Genomic DNA, 20,441 nt, shown 5'->3' on the forward strand with positions numbered 1-20,441 from the left:
GGTTTGGGGTGCACAAACAGCGTTGCACGACGAAATGACGTCATAAGCTGTGTGCGCAGCTGAGCGGGCGCAAACACTTTGCGCCGGCGCTAAATGTCAACTGAAGTTGGGCGTAGGCGCAGATCGGCCTGCGCCCGGGCGCTATGTGCCTAGCGCTGGAAATCTACCCCTCTTATGGTGCTTACGGCTGGCGGACGCAACTGAATTTCTAGGCCCATGTGTCTCTTGTAATGATCAATAAAATGTCATTCTATATTGGACACTAGGTGGAGCAGTAGAGCTGTGTATAGCTGTATGTATAAGACTACACTACCCAGCTGTATGTATATTAAGACTACATTACCCATGAGGCACTAGGCTACCCACAAGGCAACAGTCAAGATGGAAGCCTCTACAGATGCTGTACCTAGTCCACATGTGCTCAATAAAGTAACTAGCAAAAGCTAGCTGTGTTCAGAATAAGAATGTCTATTTATTAATGAACATAAGATCTCTCACTGCCTCCCTGCCTTGTCTTGATTTGAGTGGAGTGGAATAAATAGAATGAAAAGATTGCAGAGCAGCTTTTACTGACAGAGAGTTCACAAAGACATTTTTCAGTATCTCACTAACTGACTACCTGTCTTGAAGTGAAGTGAAATGAAATAAAATGCAATAAAGTGATACACAGCAGCATTACATGTGGACCAGGCCATAATGAATTCAATAAGGTTTAATACAACAACAGCAGGTAATAAGACAGCAGACCACATCTCACACAAACACCAGCTTTAGCCCTCTCTCTCTCACACACACACACACACACACTCACAGCCTGGCCAGCCTCCAGAGAGATGACTGCTGTGTTGGAAGATTAAAACGAAAAAGACACTTTTCAGTATCTTATCATTTCACTTTGTGGCCTACAGAAACAGGCTTTCTATTCAGCAATTTGCCTGTTGATTGCATGTCTCACTCACTCTCACTGACTTTCTGTCTGTCTCTCTCTCACTCACAGTCTCCCTCCCACCCACATTGAACTAAAATTTACAGTAACATGACAACACACACTCACACAGACTCTGCAATTTGAAGACTTCCTCTTCATAGGCAGTCCCTCAGAACCGAGGATGGCTTGCTTCCACATTAAAAATGAGTTCTCAGGTGACTGATTAGTCCAATGTGGGACCTACAGTCTCTGTCGCAGGTGGGGCAGGCGGTGGTTGAAGGGGCGTGTGGGTGGGGTGCTTGTGTTGAAGGGGCGGGTGGGTGAGGACTACTTGGATTGAAGGTGTTAAATCTGTGAATCTTGAGGTATGGTGTCCGTTAGTAAATAGACAGAGACTGCAGAGGAACAATCAACAGGTGTTTACTGGATGAGGGTTGCTCGAAAACTACAGTACAGATCCCTACTCAGGGTTTATTAACAGGTGTGGTCACTGCCGGTACTACAGTATACAGGAGCTGTAAAAGTAGTTCTCCCCTTAAGCGTACATACACAACAGAAGGGGCGGGTGGGTGGGGCAGATGGTGGTTGAAGGGGCGGGTGGGTGAGGTTCTTGGGTTGATTTGCGCTCCTTGCACTGCCTGTGCTTGGCTTCCACTTGCTCCCGGTGAAGAGACTCGAGGTGTTCGGCATCTTCCCGGATGCATCTCCTCCACCTTGTGCGGTCTTGGGCCAGGGATTCCCAGGTTTCGGTGGTGATGTTACATTTTTTCAAGGAGGTTTTGAGGGTGTCCTTGAAGCGTTTCCTCTGCCCACCTGGGGCTCTCTTGCAATGCCGGTGCTCCAAGTAGAGCGCTTGTTCTGGGAGTCTCGTATCGGGCATGTGGACAATGTAGCCCATCCATCGGAGCTGATCGAGTGTGGTCAAAGCTTCGATGCCAGGGATGTTGGCCTGAGCAAGACCACTGATGTTGGTTCACCTATCCTTCCAATGGATTTGCAGGATCTTGCCGAGGCAGCATTGGTGGTACCTCTCCAGTGCTTTGAGGTGCCTGCTGTACATGGTACATGTCTCTGAGGCATACAGCAGTGCGGGTATCGCTGCTGCTCTGTAGGCCATGAGCTTAGTGCTGGGTTTGAGGTCCTGATCTTGAAACACTCTCTTCCTCAGTTGACCACAGGCTGCACTGGCACACTGAAGGCGGTGTTGGAATTCGTCATCGACGTCTGCCCTTGTTGACAGTAGGCTCCTGAGGTATGGAAAGTGGTCCACATTGTCCAAGGCCTTGTCATGGATTTTGATAATCGGGGGGCAGTACTGTGTGGCGGGGGCAGGTTGGTAGAGGACCTCCGTCTTACTGATGTTTAGTGTAAGGCCCATGCTATCGTATGCTTTGGTGAAGGTGTTGACGATGGTTTGGAGTTCGACCTTAGGGTGTGTGCAGACACAAGCGTTGACTGCATACTGTAATTCGACGACAGTGAATGAGATGACCTTGGACCTGGACTGGAGGTGACGGAGATTGAACAGTTTCCCGTTTGTTCTCTAAATTCGCTCCACTCCAGTGGGGAGCTTTCATCAGGGTGAGATGGAGCATTGCAGCTAGGGAGATCGAGAAAAGCATTGGTGCCGTAACCCAAACACGCACTCACATAGAGACACACTCAGACAAACTCTGCAATTTGCAGAAACTCACATCCATTTTGGAAATGGTGCAGCCTGGGAGTGGCTGAGTCTCGTGACCCTGTGTCTGGGCCTCTGACCTCACAATGGGAGATGACGCAATCAGCTCGAGCTGGAAACCCTTAAATTAAATTAAAATCAAATCACCGGCTGGAAATGGTGACACAATGAGGGCAGTGACATCATCACTTGGAATGGTCACACAATGGGAGGAGTGACGTCATCACTTGGAGTGGTCACACAATGGGAGCAGTGACGTCATCACTTGGAATGGTCACACAATGGGAGCAGTGACGTCACCACTTGGAATGGTAACACAATGGGAGCAGTGACATCATCACTTGGGATGTTCACACAATGGGAGCAGTGACGTCATCACTTGGAATGGTCACACAATGGGAGCAGTGACGCCATCACTTGGAATGATCACACAATGGGAGCAGTGATGTCATCACTTGGAATGGTCACACAATGGGAGCAGTGACGTCATCACTTGGAATGGTCACACAATGGGAGCAGTGATGTCATCACTTGGAATGGTCACACAATGGGAGTAGTGACATCATCACTTGGAATGGTCACACAATGGGAGCAGTGATGTCATCACTTGGAATGTTCACACAATGGGAGCAGTGATGTCATCACTTGGAATGTTCACACAATGGGAGCAGTGACGTCATTACTTGGAATGTTCACACAATGGGAGCAGTGATGTCATCACTTGGAATGTTCACACAATGGGAGCAGTGATGTCATCACTTGGAATGTTCACACAATGGGAGCAGTGACCTCATCACTTGGAATGGTCACACAATGGGAGCAGTGACGTCACCACTTGGAATGGTCACACAATGGGAGCAGTGACATCATCACTTGGAATGGTCACACAATGGGAGCAGTGACGTCATCACTTGGAATGGTCACACAATGGGAGCAGTGACAGCATCACTTGGAATGGTCACACAATGGGAGCAGTGACATCATCACTTGGAATGGTCACACAATGGGAGCAGTGATGTCATCACTTGGAATGGCCAAACAATGGGAGCAGTGATGTCATCACTTGGAATGGTCACACAATGGGAGCAGTGACATCATCACTTGGAATGGTCACACAATGGGAGAAGTGATGTCATCACTTGGAATGTTCACACAATGGGAGCAGTGATGTCATCACTTGGAATGGTCCCACAATGGGAGCAGTGACATCATCACTTGGAATGGTCACACAATGGGAGCAGTGATGTCATCACTTGGAATGGCCACACAATGGGAGCAGTGATGTCATCACTTGGAATGGTCACACAATGGGAGCAGTGACATCATCACCTGGAATGGTCACACAATGGGAGCAGTGATGTCATCACTTGGAATGTTCACACAATGGGAGCAGTGATGTCATCACTTGGAATGGTCCCACAATGGGAGCAGTGACGTCACCACTTGGAATGGTCACACAATGGGAGCAGTGACATCATCACTTGGAATGGGCACACAAGGGGAGCAGTGACGTCATCACTTGGAATGGTCACACAATGGGAGCAGTGACAGCATCACTTGGAATGGTCACACAATGGGAGCAGTGACATCATCACTTGGAATGGTCACACAATGGGAGCAGTGATGTCATCACTTGGAATGGTCACACAATGGGAGCAGTGATGTCATCACTTGGAATGGTCACACAATGGGAGCAGTGACAGCATCACTTGGAATGGTCACACTGTCACACTCAGTCTGGGTCTTGTTCCCTGCAGTAACTCCAGCTGTTTCCTTCCGTTTAAACGGAACTGATTCTCCCCCAGCCTGAAACAGATTAAAGATTAAACAGGAATTAATAGATTGAACATCAGTGTAAATAACCGCGAGACTGCGGTTAATATTTCAATATTAATTACAGACAAATATTACCCAGAAAAGTGACTGAATCCCATTGATATTTAATTGATTATATTAAACATTAACACAACCACTCACCAGATGTACTCCAGACTCCGGCAGGTCAGTGTGAGGCGGTGGATAGCGGGGACAGATCGGTCTGTGAAGGAGTTTGATCCCAGGTTCAGAATCATCAGTGAGCGGTTTGTACTGAGAGCGGAGGCGAGATCCTCGGCACAAGAATCTGTGAGACCGACACGATACAGCCTGGGGATCAGAGAGAGAGAAAACAGGAATCAGAGTAAATCACCAGAGTTTATTAATAACACTGTTACTGACACTGATAATAATGTCCAGTGTCAGACATCCAGTTATTATAAACACAATCTCACACAGACTGGTACTTACCGCAGTCTCTGTATTTTACAGTCTGGGTTCCTCAGAGCCACAGACAGTTGTTTCACTCCTGAATCTCCCAGTTTATTATTACTCAGGATCAGGTCCGTCAGTGAGTGGTTTGTACTGAGAGCGGAGGCGAGATCCTCGGCACAAGAATCTGTGAGACCGACACCATCCAGCCTGGGGATCAGAGAGAGAAATAACAGGAATCAGAGTAAATCCCCAGAGTTTAATAATAACACTATTACTGATGCAAATAATGTTCAGTGTCAGACATCCAGTTATTATAAACAGAATCTCACACAATCTGGTACTCACCGCAGGTTCTGTATTTTACAGTCCGGGCTCCTCAGAGCCACAGACAGTAGTTTCACTCCTGAATCTCCCAGTTTATTATAACCCAGGTTCAGATCCGTCAGTGAGCAGTTTGTACAGAGAGCGGAGGCGAGATCCTCGGCACAAGAATCTGTGAGACCGATACCAAACAGACTGGGGATCATAGAGAGAAATAACAGGAATCAGAGTAAATCCTCAGAGTTTATTAATAACACTATTACTGATACTAATAACAATGTAGAGTGTCAGACATCCAGTTATTATAAACACAATCTCACACAGTCTGGTACTTACCCCAGTGTCTGTATTTTACAGTCCGGGTTTCCCAGAGCCACAGACACTAGCTCCACTCCTGAATCTCCCAGTTTATTATTACCCAGGTTCAGATCCGTCAGTGAGCGGTTTGTACTGAGAGCGGAGGCGAGATCCTGGGAACAAGAATTTGTGAGACCGACAGCCCACAGCCTGTGGATCAGAGAGAGAAATAACAGGAATCAGAGTAAATCCCCAGATTTTATTAATAACTCTATTACTGATACTAATAACAATGTACAGTGTCAGGCATCCAATTATTACAAACACAATTTCACACAGTCTGGTACTTACCGCAGTCTCTGTATTTTACAGTCCGCGTTCCCCAGAGCCACAGACAGTAGTTTCACTCCTGAATCTCCCAGTTTACTGTCACTCAGTCTAAACACAAACAGAGAGAGAGAAACAAACTGAATTGAAGCCCGGAGTGTAATGATATCAGCAAATAGAGATGGTATTTACCTGTTCGATTATGATGCCTTAATAGCATGTTTGCAGGTATTGATTGCTTGCGCCTGACCAGCAGAGGTCATGTGATCGAGACAAGCAAGGCAGTGGAGTTTAGTTTCAGTTTCGTTCTAAATGCATCACAAGCATAATGTCTCCTGGAAATGGTATATAAAGAGTTGAACAGACTTTAGATTAAAAGTCATTCTCTTTCATAAATGTCTCGTCATTGAACCCACAAAGAAATCAATACACGGAGCTGATGTAATTTTCTCTCTGGGATATTACAGCAATCACTGAAAGTATTCAGGACATTAATCACCCGGTTTCCCCTCGCGATTTCCCACATGGGCGGGTAGGGGTCGGTTCGGGTGGGACTGGGGTCGGTGGCGGGTCGGGGTCGGGTGGAGGGAGGTGCAGGGGTTGGTGGTGGGTGGCGGGTCGGGTGGAGGGAGGGGCCGGGGTTGGTGGTGGGTGGCGGGTCGGGTGGAGGGAGGGGCCGGGGTCGGTGGTGGGTCGGGGGGTCGAGGTCGGGTGGAGGAAGGTGCCGGGGTCGGTGGTGGGTCGGGGGGTCGAGGTCGGGTGGAGGGAGGGGCCGGGGTCGGTGGTGGGTCGGGGGGTCGAGGTCGGGTGGAGGGAGGGGCCGGGGTCGGTGGTGGGTCGGGGGGTCGAGGTCGGGTGGAGGGAGGGGCCGGGGTCGGTGGTGGGTCGGGGGGGCGGGGAAGGGTATGGTCGTGTCGGGTGGGGTCGGGTGAGGTCGGGGTCGGCTGAGGGCCGGATGGGGCTGGGAGAGGTCGGGTGGGACCGGGGTCGGGTAAGGTCGGGGACCCACTCGACCCACCACGGATGGTGCCCGCTGACCCCTGTGAAATTCCCCCCTCACTGGAAATGTATCTCACTCTGTCCAACAGCCCATATATTCAGGGACTGTCCATTAATGTATTTATTAAATAAAGTGCTGTCTGTGTGAAGCCTTTAAATGTCCCTCAGTCTGTCTCAATCCCTGATGATCGGAATTACCTTCCTGGAGCTCAGTGACCCGCCTCGTCATGTTTGGAGAAACTTATCTCATTTCTGCTGCACCTTAGATCCCGGGCTTTATGGGAATAAAGTGATTTTCCCAGAATTAAATGATAAAGCGGTGATTCCCTGTACTTTATACTCTGAGCAATATATTAATCTGTATAATATCCCGGGGTGAGTAATATTGTGAAACGCTAACTGCTGCTGTAAAATCTGTCCCCCAGGATTTTATATAACAAGGAGAATTTATTCTGAATTAAAACAGGAAATGCTGGAAATACCCAGCAGGTCAGGCAGCATCTATAGAGAGAGAAACAGAGTTAATGTTTCAGGTCAAGGACCCTTCATCAGAACTGGAACAAGTTACAGATGTAACGGATGTTTAAGCAAGTGTAGGGGCCGGGAAAGGTGGGGGGAGCGGAGGAAAGAACAAAAGGGAAGGTCGGTGATAGGGTGGAAGACAGGAGAGATTGAAAGACAAAAGGGATGATGGTGCAAGCAAAAGGAGATGGTAATGGGACAAGTTAAGTAACAAAAGATGAATCTAGTTGAGGTGTAAATGTCAATGACAGAATTATCAACAGCTGTCATACGAGAGAAAAACAAGGAAAAGGAAAAACAATAATGAAACAAATAAACTAGGGGCTGAGTTTATAGTCTGAAATTGTTGAACTCGATGTTGAGTCCAGAAGGTTGTAAAGTGCCTAATTGAAAGATGAGGTGCTGATCCTCGATCTTATGTTGTACTTTGTTGGAAGAGTGTAAGAGGCCGAGAATGGAGAGATCAGAGTGGGAGTTGAGCAGAGAATTAAAGCGATAGGTGACCAGAAGCTCGGGGTCACACTTACAGACTGAGCGAAGGTGTTCCACAAAGCAATCACCCAATCTGCATATTTCTGCCCAATGTAGAGGAGACTGCATCGTGAGCAGTGAATACAGTATATTAAATTGCAAGAGGTACAAGTAAATCGCTGTTTTACCTGGAAGGAGAGTTTTGGGCATTGGACAATGAGAAGGGAAGAGGTAAAAGGGCAGGTGTTGCATCTCCTGTGCTTGCACAGGAATGTGCTCTGGGAAGGGGAATGTGTGTTGGGGTGATTGAGGAGTGGACCAGGTTGTCGTGGAGGGAGCGGTCCCTTCGGAATGCTGAAAGGGGAGGTGAGGGGAAGATGTGTTTGGTGGTGGGATCACGCTGGACATGATGGAAATGGCGGAGGATGATCCGTTGAATGCAGAGGCTGGTGGGTGAAAGGTGAGGACAAGGTGAACCCTATCATAGTTCTGGGTGTGCTGGGAAGGGGTGAGAGCAGAAGTGCAGGAAATAGAAAGGACATGGTCAAGAGCCATGTCAACCACGGTAGAGGGGAGTACTCAGTTGAGGAAAAAGGAAGACATGTCGGAAGCACTGGTGTGGAAGGTGGCATCATCGGAGCAGATGCGACAGGGACAGAAAACCTGGGAGAATGGACCAGCATCCTTACAGGAAGCGAGTTGGGAGGAAGTGTATTCCAGGTAGTTGTGGGAGTCAGAGGGCTTAGAGTGAATGTTTGTCAATAGCAGCAATAGAGTATATCCTGCCCCGTTACAAGTTTTAAATCTCCTTGCACACCTAGATTATAGGGGAGGGGAGTCTCTCACTTTATTCCCATTAACTGGCTCTACATTTATTTCAGGTGTAACTGGCCCGACAGTTTTTTGGGGGAATTTTCGGAAGTTCCCTCCCCTAGTGTGGCCTCACACAGGGGGTGGATTATGGGGAATTCCCGGGTTCACTTCCCCCGGTTTACCCAGGAGCTGCCCGCTGTGTGAGTGGCCCCACCGCTGGCCGGTGTGTGTCTGCACTCTGGTTAGATTGGAACATTTTCACCGGCAGGTTTAAGATCCTGAATATTAATCTTTACTCAATGTTCAGGACTGTGAATAATTGTAAACATTTACAGCTGAAAGAATTCCCGATTCCCCAATATTCCCAATCCAGGAAACTACCCCCTCGACAGGACACAGCCTGCACGGTATTGGAGTAAATATCGAACTGTTAGTGATTTAAACTTGGGTTTCTCTCCTGTTTCCAGTTGAAATGGTGGATGTGGAAAACATTTTAAATTAATTTAATCTTTACTGCCGGATTATATTCTGTGTTTACATTCTGCTGTCCAGCTTTATTAAAGATGACTTATTGTAATTAAATTATCAGACTCTCAGTCACCTGTATCTGCTGATCCGATAAATGCTGTAAAATCCCTACTTGTTCACAAGGATCCATTTTAGATTCTCCAGTCCTTAGGGAACAACTGACCGATCCTCTTATTATTGGTCACATTTGTGTTGAATCCGCTTCTCTCTGGTTTAACTGAACTGTTTGTTTCCCTACATTATGGAGCAACAGCACAATCCATGACTGTTCTACAATTCACCCAACAGTTAGAGACAAATAAACAGTTAACTTAGCTCCCGGCATTTGTGCAGTGCGGGTACCAGCTGCTGGAGTCCTTCACACTGAATGTTGCAGTTCTGTAGATCGAGTGTTTTTATTGTATCACAGAGTCCAATGACGTGAGACAGGACCGCACAGTCAATCGGGGTCAATGTCAATCCATTAAATGTAAGTGTTTCCACAGATCCCACTGTGGTCCGAGTCAGTGCTTTATTCTGAGACTCAAACAGGTAGTGGAATGTGTTCAGGAGGTTCCTTTTACCAATATTACTCCCTATGTTTCCAATCTGTCCTTCAATCTTCTCCTTCACCCAGTCAATCACTCGGCAGGTGGTTTGATGAAGAAATGGACCCAGAAACTCCTCCAGGGGCCGAGCTGCCTGTGGGGAGGAGAGACCAGCAACAAAACGGAGAAATATCTGAAATCGCCCATTTCCTTGCTGTGGGCTTCTCTGAGGAGTTTCAGGATGTCCCCAGGATCTGGAGTCAGGAATTGTGAGAGTGCGGCTACAAACTCTTGGATGGTGAGGTGCGGGAATGTGTACACCACGCTCTGGGCAGATTCATCTCTCTCCAAAAGTTCTATCATGAACCCAGATAGGAACTGGGAAGGTTGTAGATTGTACTTGATCAAATCTCCATTTCTAAACGCAATCTTCTTCTCGGAGACTCCTGTGAAGGCCATCTCACCAAGATTCAGTAACACATCACGGGGGCTTTCAATCTCTCGGCCATGGTTTTTCAAAATGTTGTAAATATAGTAGGAATATAGTTGGGTGATGGTCTTGGGAACTCGCTGCTGATTCCTGTCTCTTTGTTGAAAGGAGGAGCCTAGTGACAGACCGAGGATCAAGCAGTAGGAAGGGTTGTAGCACATGGTGTACAGGATCTTGTTCTCTTCCACGTGTTTGAAAACAGCTGCTGCCACCGTCTGATCTTCAAAAAACTTGTTGAAATATTCCTTCCGCTCTTCACCAACAAATCCCAGGATTTCAGCCCAGACACTGATCGAAGCCTTTTCCAATAAATGTAATGCAGTGGGATGGCTGGTCACTAGCACTGAACATCCTGGGAGCAGCTTGTGCTGTATTAAACTGTACACAATGTCAGACACTTCACACCAGTCTTCAGGATCTGTGCACATGTGCTGAGGTTCAGTATTTCTCCGATTGTCAGCAAAATCGATACTGTCCTTGAATTCATCCAAACCATCGAATATAAACAGCAATACCTCTGGGTTCTTCCAGAGCTCCCTATGAATATTCCCAAAGTAAGGATACAGATCCAGTATCAGATTCCTCAGGTTTATTCTACAGTTAATAGCGTTCAAATCCCAGAATTTAAAACTGAAAACAAATTGAAAGTCTGGGTATATTTTCCCAGTGGCCCAGTCATGAACAATCTTTTGTACCATTGTTGATTTTCCAATCCCCGAGACTCCGCTCACTGCTGCTGAACTCACAGACTTGGATCGCCAGAAGATACCCTCGATTTTCTGGAACAAACCGCCAATCTGGGAAAAACAGCTCTGGAACAACTGATCAGTTCGAATTTTGTCCAGTTCTCTCCGGAGGTGTTTTTCTCTCCACTCTTCATGGTCTCGGCCTCTTACCAGCAGTTCATGTTCTACAAGAGTCCGATCTCGAACAGTAGAAATGAGCGTTAGCTCAGCATATCGATCAAACAGCTGGAAAATCTTAACCTTCTCCTTTATTAGGATAGTGTTCACTCTCAGTATATCAGTTTGTACCCGGAGTGTTTCCTTGTGTTTCTGCTGAACATCTTCAATAAGAATAGAGAGAAAGTGGTTCTCAGTATTATTTGTATTGACATAAAAACAACTTCTCAATGCCATTTCACAATTCAGTAAAATAATGCAAGATTTAATTGGCAATTTCGATAGAGGTGTGTGTAGAAATTCAAACTCAGTTAGTAGCTGAGAACTGTTTCAAATCCTCACGTGATTCTAATAATTACTGGGAAATAGGGCACAGGATATTAGTGGGATATGGACAGAGTGTGAATGATCAAATGTCTGACAGTTTTGTATCAGATTTTGGGCAGGTTATTTGGGGCATTGTGTGAATTGGGAGTGGCACAGACTGTGAATGGTCAAGTGTCCCACTGTTACTGTAGCAGACTGTGGGCAGGTTATCTGGGGCATATTGTGAATTGGGAGTGGGACAGACTGTGAATGGTCAAGTGACCCACTGATACTGTATCAGACCATGGGCAGGTTATCAGGGGCATTGTGTGATTTGGGAGTGGGACAGATAGTGAATGGACGGATGATCCACTGTTACTGTATCAGACCTTGGGCAGGTTATCTGGGGCATTGTGTGAATTGGGAGTGGGACAGACTGTGAATGATCAAGTGTCCCACTGTTACTGCATCAGACCTTGGGCAGGTTATTTGTGGCAGTGTGTGAATTGGGAGTGGGGTAGACTGTGAATGGCCCAGTGTCCCACTGTTATTGTATCAGTCCTTGGGCAGGTTATCTGGGGCATTGTGTGAATTGGGAGTGGGACAGACTGTGAATGGACGGATGTTCCACTGTTACTTTATCAGACCTTGGGCAGGTTATCTGGGGCATTGTGTGAATTGGGAGTGGGACAGACTGTGAATGGTCAAGTGTCCCACTGTTTCTGTATCAGACATTGGGCAGGTTATCTGGGGCATTGTGTGAATTGGGAGTGGGACAGACTGTGAATGGTCAAGTGTCCCAATGTTACTGTATCAGACCTTGGGCAGGATATCTGGGGCATTGTGTGAATTGGGAGTGGGACAGACTGTGAATGGTCAAGTGTCCCACTGTTACTGCATCAGATCTTCGGCAGGTTATCTGGGACATTGTGTGAATTGGGACTGGGATAGACTGTGAATGGTCAAGTCCCCCACTGTTACTGTATCAGACATTGAGCATGTTATCTGGGGCATTGTGTGAATTTGGAGTGTGACAGACATTGAATGGTCAAGTGTTCCACTGTTACTGTATCAGACCAGGGGCAGGTTATCTGGGGCATTGAGTGAATTGGGCTGGGACAGACTGTGAATGGTCAAGTGTCCCAATGTTACTGTTTCGGACCTTGGGCAGGATATCTGGGGCATTGTGTGAATTGGGAGTGGGACAGACTGTGAATGGTCAAGTGTCCCACTGTTACTATATCAGTCCTTGGGCAGGTTATCTGGGGCATTGTTTGAATTGGGAGTTGGATAGACTGTGACTGGTCAAGTGTCCTACTGTTACTGTATCAGACCTTGGGCAGGTTATCTGGGGCATTGTGTGAATTGGGATTGGGACAGGTTGTGAATAGTCAAGTGTCCCACGGTTATTGTATCAGACCTTGGGCAGGTTATCTGGGGCATTGTGTGAATTGGGAGTGGGACAGACTGTGAATTGTCAAGTGTCCCACTGTTACTGTATCAGAACTTGGGCAGGTTATCTGGGGCATTGTGTGAATTGGGAGTTGGACAGACTGTGAATGGTCATGTGTCCCACTGTTACTGTATCAGACCTTGGGCAGGTTATCTGGGGCATTGTGTGAATTGGGACTGTGATAGACTGTGAATGGTCAAGTGTCCCACTGTTACTGTATCAGACCTTGAGCATGTTATCGGGGCATTGTGTGAATTGGGAGTGTGACAGACTTTGAATGGTCAAGTGTTCCACTGTTACTGTATCAGTCCAGGGGCAGGATATCTGGGGCATTGTGTGAATTGGGAGTGGGACAGACTGTGAATGGTCAAGTGTCCCACTGTTATTCTATCAGATCTTGGGCAGGTTATCTGGGGCATTGTGTGAATTGGGAGTGGGACAGACTGTGAATGGTCAAGTGTCCGACTGTTACTGTATCAGACCTTGGGCAGGATATTTGGGGCATTGTGTGAATTGGGAGTGGGACAGACTGTGAATGGTCAAGTGTCCCATTGTTACTGTATCAGACCTTGGGCAGGTTATCTGGGGCATTGTGTGCATTGGCAGTGGGACAGACTGTGAATGGTCAAGTGTCCCACTGTTACTGTATCAGACCAGGGGCAGGTTATCTGGGGCATTGTGTGAATTGGGAGTGGGACAGACTGTAAATGGTCAAGTGTCCCACTGTTGCTATATCAGACCAGGGGCAGGTTATCTGGGGCAGTGTGTTCATTGGGAGTGGGACAGACTGTGAATGGTCAATTGTCCCACTGTTACTGTATCAGACCAGGGGCAGGTTATCTGGGGCAGTGTGTGAATTGAGAGTGTGAGAGACTGTGAATGGTCAAGTGTCCCACTATTATTGTATCAGACCAGGGGCAGGTTATCTGGGGCATTGTGTGAATTGAGAGTGGGACAGACTGTGAATGGTCAAGTGTCCCACTGTTGCTGTATCAGACCTTAGTCATAGAGTCATAGAGTCATAGAGTAATACAGCACGGATAGAGGCCCTTCGGCCCATCGTGTCCGCGCCGGCCATCAAGCCCTGTCTAATCTAATCCCATATTCCAGCATTTGGCCCGTAGCCTTGTATGCTATGGCATTTCAAATGCTCATCCAAATGCTTCTTAAATGTTGTGAGGGTTTCTGCCTCCACAACCCTTTCAGGCAGTGAGTTCCAGACTCCAACCACCCTCTGGGTGAAAAAGTTCTTTCTCAAATCCCCTCTAAACCTCCCGCCCTTTACCTTGAATCTATGCCCCCTAGTTATTGACCCCTCTACTAAGGGGAAAAGCTCCTCAGCATCCATCCTATCTATGCCCCTCACAATTTTGTACACCTCAATCATGTCCCCCCTCAGCCTCCTCTGCTCCAAGGAAAACAAACCCAATCTGCCCAGTCTCTCTTCATAGCTGAAGCGCTCCAGCCCTGGTAACATCCTGGTGAACCTCCTCTGCACCCTCTCTAACGCGATCACATCTTTCCTGTAGTGTGGCGACCAGAACTGCACACAGTATTCCAGCTGTGGCCTAACCAGTGTTTTATACAGCTCCATCATAACCTCCTTGCTCTTATATTCTATGCCTCGGCTAATGAAGGCAAGTATCCCATATGCCTTTTTTACCACCTTATCCACCTGTTCCGCCGCCTTCAGGGATCTGTGTACCTGCACACCCAGATCCCTCTGACCCTCCGTCTTGCCTAGGGTCTTTCCCTTCATTGTGTATTCCCTTGCCTTGTTAGACCCCCCAAAGTGCATCACCTCGCACTTTTCCGGGTTAAATTCCATTTGCCACTGTTCCGCCCATCTGACCAACCCATCTATATCGTTCTGCAGACTGAGGCTACCCTCCTCGCTATTTACCACCCTACCAATTTTAGTATCATCCGCGAATTTACTGATCATACCCTTTACATTCATATCCAAGTCATTAATGTAGACCACAAACAGCAAGGGACCCAGCACCGATCCCTGTGGTACCCCACTGGCCACAGGTTTCCAGTCACAAAAACAACCTTCGACCATCACCCTCTGCCTTCTGCCACTAAGCCAGTTTTGTATCCAATGTGCCAAGGCACCCTGGATTCCATGGGCTCTTACCTTCTTGACCAGTCTCCTGTGCGGGACTTTGGGCAGGCTATCTGGGGCATTGTGTGAATTGGGAGTGGGACAGACTGTGAATGGTCAAGTGTCCCACTGTTACTGTATCAGACCTTGGGCAGGTTATCTGGGGCAGTGTGTTAATTGGGAGTGGGACAGCCTGTGAATGGTCACGTGTACCACGGTTACTTTATCAGAACAGGGGCAGGTTATCAGGGGCAGTCTGTGAATTGGGAGTGTGACAGACTGTGAATGGTCAAGTGTCCCAGTATTATTGTATCAGACCAGGGGCAGGTTACCTGGGGCATTGTGTGAATTGGGAGTGGGACAGACTGTGAATGGTCAAGTGTCCCACTGTTGCTCTATCAGACCTTGGGCAGGCTATCTGGGGCATTATGTGAATTGGGAGTGGGACAGACTATGAATGGTCAAGTGTCCCACTGTTACTGTATCATACCTTGGGCAGGTTATCTGAGGCAGTGTGTGAATTGGGAGAGGGAAAGATTGTGAATGGTCAAGTGTCCCACTGTTATTGTATCAGACCGTGGGCAGGTTATCTGGGGCAGTGTGTGAATTGGGAGAGGGACAGATCGTGAATGGTCAAGTGTCCCACTGTTATTGTATCAGACCATGGGCAGGTTATCACAGAAATCACACAGAATCACAGAAACCCCACAGTGCAGATAGAGGCCATTTCGGCCCATCGAGCCTGCACCGACACATATCCCACCCGATCCCCGTAACACCTACACCAACACATATCCCACCCTATCCCTGTAACCCCACGTATTTAATCCCCCTAACACAAAGGATCAATTTATCATAGCCAATCAAGCTAACCCGCACATCTTTGGAGTGTGGGAGGAAACCGGAGCACCCGGAGAAATCCCACGCAAACACGGGGAGAATGTGCAAACTCCACACAGACAGTCGCCCGAGGCCGGATTCGAACCCGGGTCCCTGGCGCTGTGAGGCAACAGTGCTAACCACTATACCACCGTGCTGCACTGGGGCATTGTGTGAATTGGGAGTGGGACAGACTGTGAATGGTCAAGTGTCCCACTGTTATTGTATCAGACCGTGGGCAGGTTATCTGGGGCAGTGCGTGAATTGAGAGTGGGACAGACTGTGAATGGACAAGTGTCCCACTGTTACTGTAGCAGACTGTGGGCAGGTTATCTGGGGCATATTGAGAATTGGGAGTTGGGCAGACTGTGAATGGTCAAGTGTCCCACTGTTACTGTATCAGACCATGGGCAGGTTATCAGGGGCATTGTGTGAACTGGGAGTGGGACAGACAGTGAATGGACGGATGTTCCACTGTTACTGTATCATACATTGGGCAGGTTATCTGGGGCAGTGTGTGAATTGGGAGTGGGACAGACTGTGAATGGTCAAGTGTCCAACTGTTACTGTATCAGACCTTGGGCAGGTTATCTGGGGCATTGTGTGAATAGGGAGTGGGACAGACTGTGAATGGTCAAGTGTCCCACTGTTATTGTATCAGACCTTGGGCAGGCTATCTGGGGCATTGTGTGAATTGGGAGTGGGACAGACTGTGAATGGTCAAGTGTCCCACTGTTATTGTACCAGACCTTGGGCAGGTTATCTGGGGTATTGTGTGAATTGGGAGTGGGACAGACTGTGAATGGTCAAGTGTCCCACTGTTATTGTACCAGACCTTGGGCAGGCTATCTGGGGCATTGTGTGAATTGGGAGTGGGACAGACTGTGAATGGTCAAGTGTCCCACTGTTACTGTATCAGACCTTGGGCAGGTTATCTGGGGCATTGTGTGAATTAGGAGTGGGACAGACTGTGAATGGTCAAGTGTCCCACTGTTATTGTACCAGACCTTGGGCAGGTTATTTGGGGCATTGTGTGAATTGCGAGTGGGCCAGACTGTGAATGGACGGATGTTCCACTGTTACTGTATCCGACCTTGGGCAGGTTATCTGAGGCATTGTGTGAATTGGGAGTGGGACAGACTGTGAATGGTCATGTGTCCCACTGTTACTGTATCAGACATTGGGCAGGTTATCTGCGGCATTGTGTGACTTGGGAGTGGGACAGACTGTGAATGGTCAAGTGTCCCACTGTTACTGTATCAGACATTGGGCAGGTTATCTGCGGCATTGTGTGACTTGGGAGTGGGACAGACAGTGAATGGTCAAGTGTCCCAATGTTACTGTATCAGACCTTGGGCAGGATATCTGGGGCATTGTGTGAATTGGGAGTTGGACAGTCTGTGAACGGTCAAGTGTCCCACTGTTACTGTATCAGACCTTGGGCAGGTTATCTGGGGTATTGTGTGAATTGGGAGTGGGATAGACTGTGAATGGTCAAGTGTCCCACTGTTACTGTATCAGACCTTGGGCATGTTATCTGGGGCATTGTGTGAATTGGGAGTTGGACAGACTGTGAATGGTCAAGTGTCCCAATGTTACTGTATCAGACCTTGGGCAGGATATCTGGGGCATTGTGTGAATTGGGAGTGGGACAGACTGTGAACGGTCAAGTGTCCCACTGTTACTGTATCAGACCTTGGGCAGGTTATCTGGGGTATTGTGTGAATTGGGAGTGGGATAGACTGTGAACGGTCAAGTGTCCCACTGTTATTCTATCAGACTTTGGGCAGGTTATCTGGGGTATTGTGTGAATTGGGAGTGGGACAGACTGTGAATGATCAAGTGTCCCAATATAACTGTATCAGACATTGGGCAGGTTATCTGGGGCATTGTGTGAATTGGGAGTGGGACAGACTGCGAATGATCAAGTGTCCCAATGTAACTGTATCAGACATTGGGCAGGATATCTGGGGCATTGTGTGAATTGGAAGTGGGACAAACTGTAAATGATCAAGTGTCCCAATGTAACTGTATCAGACATTGGGCAGGATATCTGGGGCATTGTGTGAATTGGGAGTGGGACAGACTGTGAATTGTCAAGTGTCCCACTGTTACTGTATCAGACCAAGGGCAGGTTATCTGGGGCATTGTGTGAATTGGGAGTGGGACAGACTGCGAATGGTCAAGTGTACCATTGTTACTGCATCAGACCTTGGGCAGGTTATCTGGGGCATTGTGTGAATTGGGTGTTGGACAGACTGTGAATAGTCAAGTGTCCCACTGTTACTGTATCAGACCTTGGGCAGGTTATCTGGGGTATTGTGTGAATTGGGACTGGGATAGACTGTGAATGGTCAAGTGTCCCACTGTTACTGTCTCAGACCTTGAGCATGTTATCTGGGGCATTGTGTGAATTGGGAGTGGGACAGACTGTGAATGGTCAAGTGTCCCACTGTTACTGTATCAGACCAGGGGCAGGTTATCTGGGGCATTGTGTGAATTGGGAGTGGGACATACTGAGAATGGTCAAGTATCCCACGGTTAATGTTTGAGACCTTGGGCAGGTTATCTGGGGCATTGTGTGAATTGGGAATGGGACAAACTGTGAGTGGTCATGTGTCCCACTGTTACTGTATCAGACCTTGGGCAGGTTATCTGGGGCATTGTGTGAATTGGCAGTGGGACAGACTGTGAATTGTCAAGTGTCCCACTTTTACTGTATCAGTCCTTGGGCAGGTTATCTGGGGCATTGTGTGAATTGGGAGGGGGACAGCCTGTGAATGGTCAAGTCTCCCACAGTTACTGTATCAGAACTTGGGCAGGTTATCTGGGGAATTGTGTGAATTGGGAGTGGGACAGACTGTGAATGGTCATGTGTCCCACTGTTATTGTATCAGAACTTGGGCAGGTTATCTGGGGCATTGTGTGAATTGGGAGTGGGACAGACCGTGAATGGTCAAGTGTCCCACGTTTATTGTATCAGACCTTGGGCAGGCTATCTGGGGCATTGTGTGAATTGGGAGTGGGACAGCCTGTGAATGGGCCAGTGTCCCACAGTTATTCTACCAGACATTGGGCAGGATATCTGGGGCACTGTGTGAATTGGGAGTGGGACAGACTGTGAATGGCCCAGTGTCCCACAGTTATTCTATCAGACCTTGGGCAGCTTATCTGGGGCATTGTGTGAATTGTGAGTGGGACAGACTGTGAATGGTCAAGTGTCCCACTGTTACTGTATCAGATCAAGGGCAGGTTATCTGGGGCAGTGTGTGAATTGGGAGTGGGACAGACTGTGAATGGTCAAGTATCCCACTGTTACTGTATCAGACCAGGGGCAGGTTATCTGGGGCAGTGTGTTAATTGGGAGTGGGACAGCCTGTGAATGGTCACGTGTACCACGGTTACTGTATCAGAACAGGGGCAGGTTATCAGGGGCAGTCTGTGAATTGGGAGTGTGACAGACTGTGAATGGTCAAGTGTCCCAGTATTATTGTATCAGACCAGGGGCAGGTTACCTGGGGCATTGTGTGAATTGGGAGTGGGACAGACTGTGAATGGTCAAGTGTCCCACTGTTGCTCTATCAGACCTTGGGCAGGCTATCTGGGGCATTATGTGAATTGGGAGTGGGACAGACTATGAATGGTCAAGTGTCCCACTGTTACTGTATCATACCTTGGGCAGGTTATCTGAGGCAGTGTGTGAATTGGGAGAGGGAAAGATTGTGAATGGTCAAGTGTCCCACTGTTATTGTATCAGACCGTGGGCAACTTATCTGGTGCAGTGTGTGAATTGGGAGAGGGAAAGATTGTGAATGGTCAAGTGTCCCACTATTATTGTATCAGACCGTGGGCAGGTTATCTGGGGCATTGTGTGAATTGGGATTTGAACAGGCTGTGAATAGTCAAGTGTCCCAAGGTTATTCTATCAGACCTTGGGCAGGTTATCTGGGTCAGTGTGTGAATTGGGAGTGGGACAGATTGTGAGTGGTCAAGTGTCCCAATGTTACTGTATCAGAACTTGGGCAGGATATCTGGGGCATTGTGTGAATTGGGAGTGGGACAGATTGTGAATTGTCAAGTGTCCCACTGTTACTCTATCAGACCTTGGGCATGTTATCTGGGGCATTGTGCGAATTGGGAGTTGGACAGACTGTGAATGGTCAAGTGTCCCAATGTTACAGTATCAGACCTTGGGCAGGTTATCTGGGCCATTGTGTGAATTGGGACTGGGATAGACTGTGAATGGTCAAGTGTCCCATTGTTACTGTATCAGACCTTGAGCATGTTATCTGAGGCATTGTGTGAATTGGGAGTGTGACAGTCGTTGAATGGTCAAGTGTTCCACTGTTACCGTATCAGACCAGGGGCAGGTTATCTGGGGCATTGTGTGAATTGGGAGTGGGACAGACTGTGAATGGTCAAGTGTCCGACTGTTACTGTATCAGACCTTGGGCAGGTTATCTGGGGCATTGTGTGAATTGGGAGTGGGACAGACTGTGAATGGTCAAGTGTCCCACTGTTACTGTATCAGACCTTGGGCAGGTTATCTGGGGCATTGTGTGAATTGGGAGTGGGACAGACTGTGAATGGTCAAGTGTCCCACTGTTACTGTATCAGACCAGGGGCAGGTTATCTGGGCA

The sequence above is a fragment of the Somniosus microcephalus genome, unplaced genomic scaffold (assembly GCF_052327205.1).
Source record: "Somniosus microcephalus isolate GS21.2 unplaced genomic scaffold, FLI_Smic_1.0 unresolved_chr6, whole genome shotgun sequence".
Taxonomy (NCBI): Eukaryota; Metazoa; Chordata; class Chondrichthyes; order Squaliformes; family Somniosidae; genus Somniosus; species Somniosus microcephalus.